Source organism: Miniopterus natalensis, chromosome 6 (assembly GCF_054644295.1).
Source record: "Miniopterus natalensis isolate mMinNat1 chromosome 6, mMinNat1.hap1, whole genome shotgun sequence".
Classification (NCBI taxonomy): Eukaryota; Metazoa; Chordata; class Mammalia; order Chiroptera; family Miniopteridae; genus Miniopterus; species Miniopterus natalensis.
In genome coordinates, this window is record NC_142086.1 from 80,063,065 (window position 1) to 80,076,087 (window position 13,023).

Here is a 13,023-nt window from a genome sequence, read left to right on the forward strand (position 1 = left end):
AAGAGCAAATCCTAATGTAAACTGTGGATTCTGGGTGATGATACGTCAATGTAGGTTTATCAATTGTGACACCACTCTGGTGGGGGATATTTATAATGGGGAAGGAAATACATGTGTGGGGGCAGGGAGTATATGGGAAATCTGTACTTTCAGCTCAATTTTTCTGTGAACCCAAAACAGTGCTAAAACATTGTTTATTGATTTTAAAAAGTAAATAGTGCTCCAAAGTTTATCAAAAAACTTTTGTTTTGTACATGGCTTTAAAGAAAAAGAAAGATTGTCAGAGTTACTAAAACAACAATTCTTTGTAATATAAAAGGATATTTGTAGCAACTGATAGAAATTTAAATAGGAAATAATGCAAAAAAACTAAAAAAATAAAGCAGAAGAACCAAAAGGCCTTCCCAGTAGAAACATTTTACTATTCATCGCAATGTTCAGTTCATAAGAAATAGGGCTTTGATAAATTCGCAGCTAGATTGTGTCAATAACTACTCTGTTTTGACAAATTGCATAAGTCACTTGAAAAGCTCATTCTGCTGACACCAATGGTGGATTTCCCCCCCGTCATTTTGAGTTTCTGATGAGTAATTTTGCTACTAACAAATTTATCAGGTGGGAATTTGAGATGAGCATATTCTGATTTCTTTCATTTTTGCTTCAATATTTCAGATATTGCATGCAGAATTGACCCTACTCACCACCCCTCCCTACATGCATGCCGTTTTGTATTTGACATCGCAGCTTTTCCCAACTAGAGGTGAATCTACTTTTTTTACCCCTTGATTCAGAGCTGGTCTTGCTCACAGGGCAGTCATGGCATGGCATTCTGATCCTAGGTCTCTAGAGGCTTTTCACGCTGCCACTTTCTTGGAACTCTGCCCACTTACCTTGAGAATAATGTGGACTAACCAGCTGTAGGATGAGAAGCTACAGTGATCAAAGCTGCTGTAGCCTAGGTAAGGTCATCCTAGACCAGCCAACCTCAACTGACTCAACCCCTGATTATGTGAAAATCAACCAAGTATGACCCAGATCTGCAGAAGCTTCCAAAGATCTAGCTCCATGAGAAAGAACAAAATTATTGTAGTTTTAAAACTTGCCTGGCCAGCATGGCCCAAGGGTTGAGTGTCAACCCATGAACCAGGAGGTCACAGGTTCAATTCCCTGTCAGGGCACATGCCCAGGGCTGTGGGCTCGATTCCCAGTAGGAGTTCTGCAAGAGGCAGCCAATCAACGACTCTCTCTCATCATTGATGTTTCTGTCTCTCCCTCTCCCTTCTTCTCTCTGAAATCAATAAAAACATAATTTAATAAATAAATAAAACTCTAAGTGACAGGTGTTGGTTACACAGAAATAGCTAACCAATAAAGAACCTTAAGTCAACTGCCAACTTTGAATGATATTAAATCTTTCCTTTTTATTTAACAAATATTTATAAAAATACACCAAGTGCTTAGCACTCTGCAAGGTCCTCTAGAGGAAATAAAAAATGTATGTGAATTAGCCTTTGACCCAAATTAACATATCTTTGAGAAGGACAACACTGAGGATCCTAGGTAAGGCTTTAAGATATATGAAGACTTTTCCTGATCCATGACAATTGCCTCATTGTGAATCTAGGAATGCCATCAGACTTTCTGTCTTCCAGTGATTTTTTAGAAATATGAACATAAAAGCAACCTCCTCATGGAAGGCAAATCCTAGAAAATAATTTATATCCTTACATTAAGACTAAATTAAAATAATTTAATTAACTACAAGATAAATATAACTTTTTTTAAAGGGCTTGATCTTGAGTGACAGTCTATTAAATATTTTGTATTAAATATAAAAAATAAAGTTATCTGTAATTTATTTTATTAGTAAAATTTTTTATCTTCATGTCACAGTTGTTTGTTAAGTACAATGCCATATTTTGATTATTATTTTATCAGTAATAGTTCTCAGTAGTAAGAGGATTCTGAGAAGGTAAAGGAAGTCTTGTTTCCACGGAACCTGCTCCCACACCGCCAGCCTTCCTAGAGAAATCGCCCATGCCGGCCTGCGCAGAGATGGAGAAGCCCCCATTACAAGGCCAGATCAATCTACATTTTCAGGGGATCTGGACACCTTCCAGCTACCCTCAAGGCCAAGAGTTATTCTTGCAAAAGGTCTAAACTTCTCCACTAGAAAATATCACTGGTAGAAACTGCCTACCTTAAGTCTGGTTACTTTACCAAGAAGAGGGCAAGGGGAGTAACACAGTGAGGGGAAAAGGTGCCCATGTGTCACACAGGGTGGGCAGCTGGGCCAGCGTAAGCCTTCCGTTTAGTCCAGCTCTCCTTTCTACGGGCTGCTGAGCAAACCACAGAGCGTCGCTAGGCCTCCGTGTGCCCAAATTGATTGGATTTTTATATGAACCACAAGCAACAAATGTAAAAGATTCTTAACATTCACAATTAGAAGGAATGCAGAATATATGGCGTCCCCTGAAGTAGATTCTTAAATTTCTGTACCGTCCATCACTCCTTGTCACAAAGGGCTCCATAAAGCACAGTCGAGTTTAAACAACTTAAGCATAAATCTATGACAAGTACATTTTTTACCTGTCATTTAAAGTTGAAAATTATGTGCACATCCTATGCACAAATACATAAACACAAAAATATATGTGTATATCTTTCTTTATAATCAATCAGACGCAGGTGCTTATTCCAAGGACATAAGACTAATCCCACAAGTGAGCTGTTTGTTCTTGCCCTAGGTGTATTTCTTTTTTATAAATAATGTAGCTGTCTCACTGACTTCTGTATGCAGTGAGACAGTCTAGATCGCTCTTCTTTATGTCCTCATTATGTTAGTTTAAATCACATCATCAAAGTAATTAGTGTAAGGACAAGGAGTTTTAAGAAAATGCTAATGTTTTTGATGCAACAGTGAAAGAGGACAGGAGGAAACATGACCAGGAGAAGATAAGTTTGAATGACTTTGAGGTAATCTTAGGGAAAAGTGAACATTCTTGAAATTTAAAAAAATGTATTATTTCTTACTTATAGTTGATTATTATGGCTATTTCAATATATATAGAACCATTTAGCCTTCCAATTATTCAGAATACCTTTTTCCTGGTTGTTTTTGTCCTTAGAGTTGTATTAAGCTGCACAGTAAGTTATGAAAATAGTGTTAAGTGAAGGCTAGAGAAGTGAGCAGAAACCACATCTACCTGAGTGTTATCTGTAATTCCTAACAAATGGTGGGTCATCATGGGATTCTGGGAAATTTACTGAGTAGATTTTGGTCTCTGTAAAAGCTGGAGTTTCCATTCTAATCATTCTATAAATTGAAGGATAAGAGTCTCTAAACCTTGGAAATAAGCCCTGTATTATATCCCTAAAAGCTGAGGAAGTCGTCACTACAGTAGGTGTCCTGCAATAAACCACTCTTCTATCCATTTCCAACTGTTAGAATCACTCATAGGCTCCATAATAACCAGCAACTCTAAAGCAAAGTATAAAATAGTTATTAATGTAGCCAACTATACACAACTATTTTCTTAAATGACTCCTGTGCAGCATGTAATTTCTTCAGGTGAAGGCATCAAGTGTACTATGTGTTGTCCATGAGAAGAGAATTTCCATGAACACCATCTGCATTCTGGCATTTTTGAGGGTATTAACAAGAGCTTTTATAATGCAGGGGTGTGGGGATTTTACAGATTTTGTGCACTTTAGTGCTTTCTCATAATGTTTGCTATGCTCATAACAATATGAGCTTTCAGAGGTAAAATGTGAGCTAAACTTCATCTTGCTGTGCAAATCAGTACACCCAGCAAGCCTAGCAGAAAAGCCTGAGAGGTAAACTGAAAACCTGCAAGAGATTTTCTATCAAATGTAACGAGAAACAGGATTTAAATGTTGATTGGACCTAAAGGAATGTCAGTAGAGAAAAATATCCTGAAAATGTCCACATGCTTGAACAAATAGATTGTGAAAAGTTAAAGAATAAAATTTTTAAAAAATTAAATTTAAAATATTGTATTAAAACCCGATGTTCTTGTAGGGTAAACTGCTATAACAAAAAGACCCATAAAGCCTTTGTATCTCTTTCTCCTATAATAGTCCAGGCAGATGTTCTTGGCTGGTGGGTGCCTCTCCTTGAGGCAGGGAGCCAGAGCTCTGGGCCCCCTCCTTGTAGGACTTGAGAAGAGAGGACGGAGGAGGCACCCCAATTCAGCCAGAGGTTCAAACATGAAAGCAGCACTCACTTGGCTTATTGTTACGACAGTGGATATAAATTCGCATTTCAATAAGATGGTAATATCAATTTTTATCTAATTTATTGTCATGTCTCATTAGATCATCATTGTTTTTCTGTTATAATGGTGCTTCAAGAGATCTGCTAGTAACAGCAGAAAAGTCCGTCCTGCCATTTCCTGTTTGCTTCTTGCATCTTAGTATTATCTTTGAACAGTAATTTCTATGGGCAAATATTTTTTAAGACTTGTTCATTTTGGGAAGAATATTTCAGCTGAAGTTAGATATTTTTAGTACTTTAAAATGCAAAAAAAAAACCAAAAAAAACAAAAAACAGTGAAAGGAACTCTGTGGAACTCTATGAGTAAGGGTATCTCAAAATGTGCTCAGACATGTTGAGTGTCCCAACCACAACCTCACTACTGCACGTGAGACCAAGTAAGTTCTTATATTTTATATTCACAAGCTTCACTCCTTCTTTAACTTAAAAATATAATTAAAAGTTCCATTGTTTTCTTTCTATGCCACAATGGATAATTTTGTACATACCTGAGTATGTCACCTCACATTGTTACCAATAATTTTAACTCCCTCAAAGATCCTTTGGATATCCTATCCTAATATAAATTTGGATCACACGTTGTGATAAAAAGGGAAAACTTTTGTTAACTCATAAGTATTACATGAAATAGAAAATCTCTAAATTTAAGTTAGTCTTTTTATATGCACCATAAGAATACATGACTACTTAAACTCTGGATTTATTATGTTTGCAGAAAAATAGCTAACCTTGTGAGAGAAACTTTAAAAATTTTCTGAAGGATTCTACAAAGAAATGGAAACTATTAAACAGTCAATTTTTATTTTAAAGTGTGGGTTTGCCTGAGGAGAGTAAAGAAATGGAAGGAAAGTGTGTGCATATTAAAATGCCTGAATTGCATGAAAACTTTTGATCTTTTCCTTGCAAAAAAAAAAAAAAATCAGCACTTGAGATTACATTATGTATGAATACCTGAGATATATGCATTCATTCATGTGACTGTGTTTTCATAAATCTTCAATCACACATTTTCAAATGATGCAAGTTTTTCATATCGTATTTGTATAAATTTCCACACAAAATATTTTACTCTTTATTTGTAAGAGAAAAAATAGCTGGAAATATCTTGCTAAAAGAGTTAAATATACATGCCATTTTTAAAGAAACTCTTCATAAAATTTCCTGAGGTCTGTTTGAATATATGGAACTTACATATACTGATATGCATGTCCATTGTACCTTGAAGAAAATAATTACTTTTTTAAACAAATCTCAAGCCCAGCTGGGTGTGGCTCAGCAGTTGAGCATCGACCTAGGATCCAGGAGATAGAGGTTCGATTCCCGGTCAGGGCACATGCCCCGGTTGCGGGCTCGATCCCCAGTGAGGAGCATGCAGGAGGCAGCCGATCAATGACTCTCATCATTGATGTTTCTATCTCCCTCTCCCTCTCCTTTCCTCTCTGAAATCAATAAAGATATTTAAAATAAATAAATAAAATAAAACTCAAAACCATTTTATGGAAAGCATTTTCCTTAAGGGCACTAAAAGAATTATTGTGTAGCTTTACTTCTTAGCCCTGGGGTGCAGTCCTCAAAATCCCCCATTGGAAGGACATGAAGCAGGTGCTAAAACCATTCCTGTTAAAGGGAATTATGAAGAGCTTAAAGAACAAAAGAAAATATAGCCATGAAGCTAGCACTAAATAAGTTCTCTCTTCATTATTGCATTAACTAAAAATTCATAGGTGTTTCCTCTTCCTACTGAAATGATAAAATAAAAAGTAATTTTTTTGAAATTGCTGAAATTTATTATAACATGGGAAATGGAGAAAGCACTATTGAGCATCCAACATATGATAGACATACTGCTAAATGTCTTATATATGCATCTACTTTAATTCTTCCAACAGCCATGCCATGAAGACAGTGTTAGTTCCATTTTATTAGAAGGAGAATTATGTCATCATGCTAATATCAAGGAACTTAGAACTTTCAGGTAAAATAACGAAAATTTAGAAATATCTTACCATGAACTACTTTTTCATTGCAATGATAAAGCAAGACTGGAATTACTTGGTCTTTGTGCAAAAGCATCAATTAGTCCAGAGTTTCTAAACCTCAGAGCTATTGATATTTTCTGCCCAGTAATTCTTCGTTATATGCCTCTGACCTGTGCATTGGAATATGTTTAGCATTATCCCTGCCTTCCTTTTACTTGATGCAAAAGCACACCCAATCCAATTATGACACACAAAAATGTCTCTTGACAATGCAAAATGTTCCTAGCAGGGCAAATTTGCTCTTGGTGAGACCTACTGAACAGTAGCATAGCATAACTGTCAGGGCATTTGCCTTGCCTATGTTCTACCTTTCCCTCTACCGTGTGTACACACACATAAAAACAAAGAACAAAAATCAAACAAAACAGCAATATAAGGATCAAAACATGATAAAAGGAAATAAACAAAAAACTAGAATATGAATCTACCTGCATATATTATGAAACAATCACAATACAATTTGTTCTGGGAGGGTGAACAGAAACTTCATCAGAAGAGAAAATAAAACCAAAAAAAAAAAAAATCTTTGAATGCTATCTCCTAGAGAGAGCTATTGCTAACACAGTAAATTTTGTTTTAAATCTCAAAATGTCCACTAATTATATGGGGAGAAAATATGTAAAGAGTTGGTGATATGCAATCCCAAATACCATGCTGCTGTATCTAGAATGGACTAAGTATTACTGGTCTCCTAAATAATTCATCCAAGGTAAATCTATGCAAAATCACTTTGCATCTTATCTTACTGCAAATTAATAAATAATAAATAATATGCAATACTACAGGTTTCTCAAAATACTTAATAATAACCTGACCAACTGGCTAATTTTGAACCCCATTTGATGACCTGCTGCCTCCTCAGGAAAGTTCAAGATTCTGCAAATCCAGTTACCTCTCAGCTACAACTGCTACTTTCCTCACACTTTACTTGAGAAAAATATCTAGTGTGAATCAAGGGCAAAAGGGAGTTCTCAAGGGCTCACAATGAGACCACTATCGTAGGACATAAAACTTGTAGAGAGAAGAGTAAATACTAGAGTCAAAAGTTCACTTTCTCTGTTGCTTATTTCTGCTTTCCTCTAGACGTCTATAAATTTGGCAGAATTAAGGAAGGTTTTAAGGGAAACACTGCTTCGGGAATCTTTTGGGAAAGAGAACAAAGGGATCATCCAATCCCCAGGAGGGCCAGACCACACAGGATTTCGAGCCTCTGCTGATTCACTACAGCTTCATGAAGACTACATGCTCCAAAAGGTCACTTTTGTGATCAGTAATTCTAACACTGGCTCTTAATTTCAAAAACTGAGATAAAACGAACGTTTGTGGAAACTGGATGTAGCCATCAGGCCACTGGAAGAAGTCAGCAGCTAGATGAGGCAGGAGAGAATAGATACCGTTATTTTCTATGTGGAATTTGTTAAATTTATACTCCTCTATAAATTTCCTCATGTCTTGTTTCTCTTTTCCTTCCTATGTTATTTATTTTACACATTCTCTTCACTTAACCAATCAAACCATGGAGTTGAGAAAATTTTTGTTACAAACAAAACCTGCTCCTTTTTTTCTCCTGCTCTTTGTCTCGTTGCAGAATTCCCATGTCCCCTCCACCGCCACTCTGGAACTACGGCAGGGTAAACATTCTCACCACCAGACATGGGTGGCTCCGCTAGTGAACAAAATGGCCTTCCCAGTACAACTTGGGTCCAAGGAAAAAAATCGCTCTTACTTCCTGAACCCAAGGTTTACTGATACATACACTCTATAGCTGGTCCTAAGGCGCCTTGTCTCCCTCCCCGAACACTGCTCTCAAGAAAGAGGTAGGCACATCATGCAGAAGGTGGAGAAAGAAAATTAGACAAATGCTTATACACACACACACACACACATGCATTCACTCATACACATAGAAAAAAACCAAGGCATTGACACACATCCTGCGATCCAGAAGCTCCTCACAGCAGCTGCAAGGTGTCTAGAACTCACCCCAGGAGACCATCACTGCCTGGTCCTAAAGCCTTTTACCTGAAGAAGAGTAATGTGGTCATCTTTGGTGACTTGAATATTTCCATAGAAGGTTCATCTCAAACAATGGCCTCTCAGTCTCTTCATTTCAATATCTCTAATGATTACCTCAGCTATTCCACCTGAGCCAACTGCAGCCGTGGTCATAGCTATGCCCCCTCCAAAATCATTATTGAAAGCTTCCTGCTCTCTGACTATAGTTGTGAAATCTAAGACCCTGTGCTCTCATAAGAACCTCTGGTCCACTGTCTTGTCATCACCCCCCATCATTCTACACTAACTCAACTTAGATCTTATTGTTCATAATTTTCAATAACATTCCTGAAAATTCACAATGAACTAGTACTTATAAAATGATGTGATAAAATACATTGTAGTTGTTAATGATGTTGCTGTTATTGTTTATAATTCATTGTGGGCCAATACTTTTATAAAACAAAATAAAATTGAATTATTAAAAATTAAATTAAAAAATCTCTAAAGACATACAAGATACACAGCACTAAGTTGTTATTGTTAGTTTTAGCAGATAAAATATTATCAATTTGCAATAATATTTTATAAATATATATGCCCATTTTCTGTATTTTTCTTGCTATTTACTGGCAACAAGCTCTTTGAGAACCAATGCCAGTTTATGAACCACTTTTGAATAGCAATGCATTAACTTCTCTTTCCTCTTCACCTTTTTTTCTTTTTTTGTACTCATCTGTCAAATTCATTCTCAGATGATCTGCTTTTCCCTGAGCTTCCAAAAAGAAATTGGCAGATATCCCTCTCACAGTGAACAATCAATCGCTTCACCTGCTTTGGATCCCATCTGTCTTTACCCTCCAAGAAATCTTATACTATCAATCATTTTTTTTTTTTTTCTTCTAACTCTTCAACATGTCACAATCAGTTGGATCCTTATCACAGTTTTTTTTTTTAAACATGCTCACATATTGCTCATATTACAAAATAGCTTCCCTAGGCCACTTATTTCTCTCCTGCCACCCCATCTCTCTCTTGCCCTTTATGACCAAACTTCTTGAAAAGTTTGGCTTCAACGTCTATGTCTTCACTTAACCCAACCTCCTCAACTCATCTATCTGATTCTATTCCACTCAACCAAAATAGCTCCTCCTAAGATAACCAAAGTTTTTTATATTGATAAAGTCTATGAATAGTTGAGTAGTATGTAGTATGTTCTCTTCTTTCTAAGAACTATTTCTCTCTTTCTGGAATTCTCTGACAATCTACTGACCTAGCTCTTTTTATCTTATCTCTTTGCAAAATCCTTCACATTTACCTGGGTCATTAAAGGTTAGATTTTCTCTGACATTTTACAGGCCACTCTTTATTGAGAGTTTAATCCCTTTTCCAAATTATGACAGTTTGCAAACATTTGAGTCAGGATTCAAATCTAACTTTAACCCCAAAGTTTGTGTTTGTTCCACTTTCATCAAAGTGTCATACTGAAATTGGTGATTGATGAATGAAAGATGCTTTCCCATTCTTCAGGAGTGAGCTAGAGTCAGTCTAATCACTTTGACTCTCCAGGACACATTTTGCTAATCTTACTTTACTGTTTCCATTGGGATCAAAATGCAGACTAAAACAAAAACAGATGAGCAAAACTACCCCTCACCTCCAAAGGGGTAAAAAGGCCTTTTCAACTGCAGTTAAACTTCCCCTGAAAGCTACTTGACAGTAAAGGTATTTTCTGACACATTGAGGACCTTCTAGAAGGTTACACCTACCTTCAATTTTCATGTTGCTCACAATACTTTTTACCATTCCAAGTATACAAAAAGCAGAGAAACATTTCAGTTAATATTGTCTATTATAAATACAGTACTAAAACCTTTTTGATTCCTAAAGGTTAATTTTTAATATTGTTTTAAATTTCATGAAATAATATTTGCTTTAGGAGAAAGTGTTATTATTTGTTTAGCTAATACAAATCATTATTTTAGACTCATTCTATGTGTTTCAGAGAAGCACTCAAGCATTTTATTTTCTGCTATGGAGTCGCAGTATGTCATTCATATATAAAATTTAGAATCTATGATAAACAAAATTTTGCCCAAAATGGGGGCATCTGTAATACTCTCAACAATAAAAGTAATCAACTCAATTGTTGATTTCACTAGTTCATGCTTTCTGTTGCCAGGATCACTATGATAACCATATCCAGTGGTGCATAATTAGTCCTGACTCCTGCAAGGCTTTAAGTCATCATTAAACAAATAATGAAATATATTACATTTGTAATTTCAGTCCCTGAACCAAGATAAAGAGATGGCTCTTCATTCTGGGATAAGAGATTGCTTGTGGAGAAACAGAGTGAGGTCACTCAGAGAAAATTCTAGGCCTGGCATCAGAATCGTAGCCCAGGACTGAGTATTGAGGGAAGAAAGCAGAGAGCACAGCCCTAATTGAGTTTATGATAAGAAATGTGTCTGAGCTCACTGTGTCCATCGAGGGTTATGGCTCAGGATTCAGTGCAGGAACTTGGGTGAACAAGGAGTCATCATGGAATGCCATCAGGATAGATGGGCTTTAATTCAATGCGACTTCATGTGATGTGGGTGGTGAAAAGGCCTGGCCCAGTGCTGGAAGCTCAAAAGTTCTTAGCTGATCAGACTCTGAGAGGGCCAGCTCTGCTGCCACCAACCCCTGTGGGTGGGCTTTGCATAGAGGATCCTCCAGGACAGTGATTCTCAAACTTGAGCATGTGTCACAGTAAATAGGTCTGCTCTTTAAAAATGCAGCTTCCCTGACCCAACCCTAGAGATTCTGATTCAGTCTGGGTGAGCCCAGGAACCTTTATTTTAACAAAACTGCAAGGTAATTTGAGTGAAGCTTTGTAATGAAAAAACGTAGTTAAGGAGGTAAATATGAGTTTAAAGAAGTTACAGAGACCATCTCCAGCCTGGTAGGAAGAGCCATTACAAATAAATGACCTAATAAAATACTTTGTGAGGGCAAAAATTGGAAAACAGAATTGACCATTACAACCTCTCCTCTCTCAGCCTGTACAATAGAGATATCTGTAATCTCCACATTATGATGCCTGCAATTTTCAGAGGCTATTAAGAAATTGCTAAAAATTCTTTAAAATTTTCAATTCAATTTGCTGTAACAAGCAAATTATGTGCATGGCAATCAGGGACAAGGAATTTGATTTTCAAGTGAAAAAAAAATGGACTCAAATCCCAGTTCTGTTTCTTAGTGAATATATCATAATTTTCATGCTATTTAATTGCTCCACAAGTCAGATTCCTTAGAGGTAAAATAGAAATATTGTACTTGTTGAAAGTAATTAATGTGAGAATTAAATTGGTAGTATAAGCATGAGTTTCTAGTGCTATACACGCCTATAAAAGAACCTTCCCCCAGATTTTAATGGATTGATGGATGAATAAAAGAATATTTGGGTGGGGGAGACATTTTTTTGAGGAAGTAAATGAAAGGTTGACTAATTTGATTTGTAAGCTTCCAGGTTAGTGTCCAACATGATGGACAGTTCTTCCTTATTACTTTTGATTACCAAGCTTTTTCCTATTTTCTCTCTTTGCATTTTTACCCAGTAGAATCGCCAGTGTGATTATTCTGTATTTTACCCGGCTTTACTTTGATGGTCTACATATCTTTGGTGCATATCACTAAATATACAACTGAAACATCCAGAGAGCTTAACAGGCTTCAGATCTAACACTGTTTAGCTATAGAGGGAAATTAATCCCTTTAAGGGTTTTGAATTTTGAATATCCTGTGTTCTTCAGGACTTTCGTGACTCTCTGGAGTATGGACAGCAACTAGTCCCTCTGCCTGCCAAAGTTCACAGCTCCCCGGGCTGTTTCATGTTAACCCTTCATCCGGCCTCATTTATAAGAATGTCTGTCCCATCACGATTTCACTGGGAGCGACGCAGAACAGGCATCTTGCTCGTCACATTCCATTTGTTCCCCAGCATGTGTGAAGTTTATTTTCTGTGGAGTTGTTCTTGAGGTGCAGAACCACGCACAGGTGGATGGCATTGTGCCCTCCAAGTGGGACAAAGATAAATAAAGCAGATAAGAGGATGGGCAGAGCACAGGTCACTTTTCCAATCCGTTAGAGGCACTTTGCTATGGAGAGTCCCAAGTTTTCCCCAGAAGTAGAGCAAATACTGTGACTTAGAGGTAAATGCTACTTTTCTATTTATAACTTCCCATACATGATTTGATATTCCTGCCAACACTCTGACATAGGTAGTAACTTAATGCTCACTTTAGAGATGTGGAAAACTGAGGTTCAAAAAGGTTATAAAAATCACCCAAAGTCACACAGGTTGTTGATTGCACTGCAGAATCTAACATGAAATCTCCATATCACACCATGTCTCCCAACAGCAGGGTCCTACAGTAAATGAATAAGTAAAGAGAAGGAAGGGTCACTTGGGTTTTCAGTCACAAACTGCCTAATCAAAGTTTGGTTGAAGGAAATCAATAAGTTGGAAATTTAATGCTAATGAAATGGCCCTTTGGTTTTCTTTTGCCTATCATTTCTGGAGTTTGCAGTTACCCCAGAAAACAGCTAAATAGCTGTAGGCACTCTGGCCTGAAAATCCATACAATTAAAATACCAAATCTTTAAGAAAATTTATATACTTAGCTCTCAATCATGTCACAAAATTAA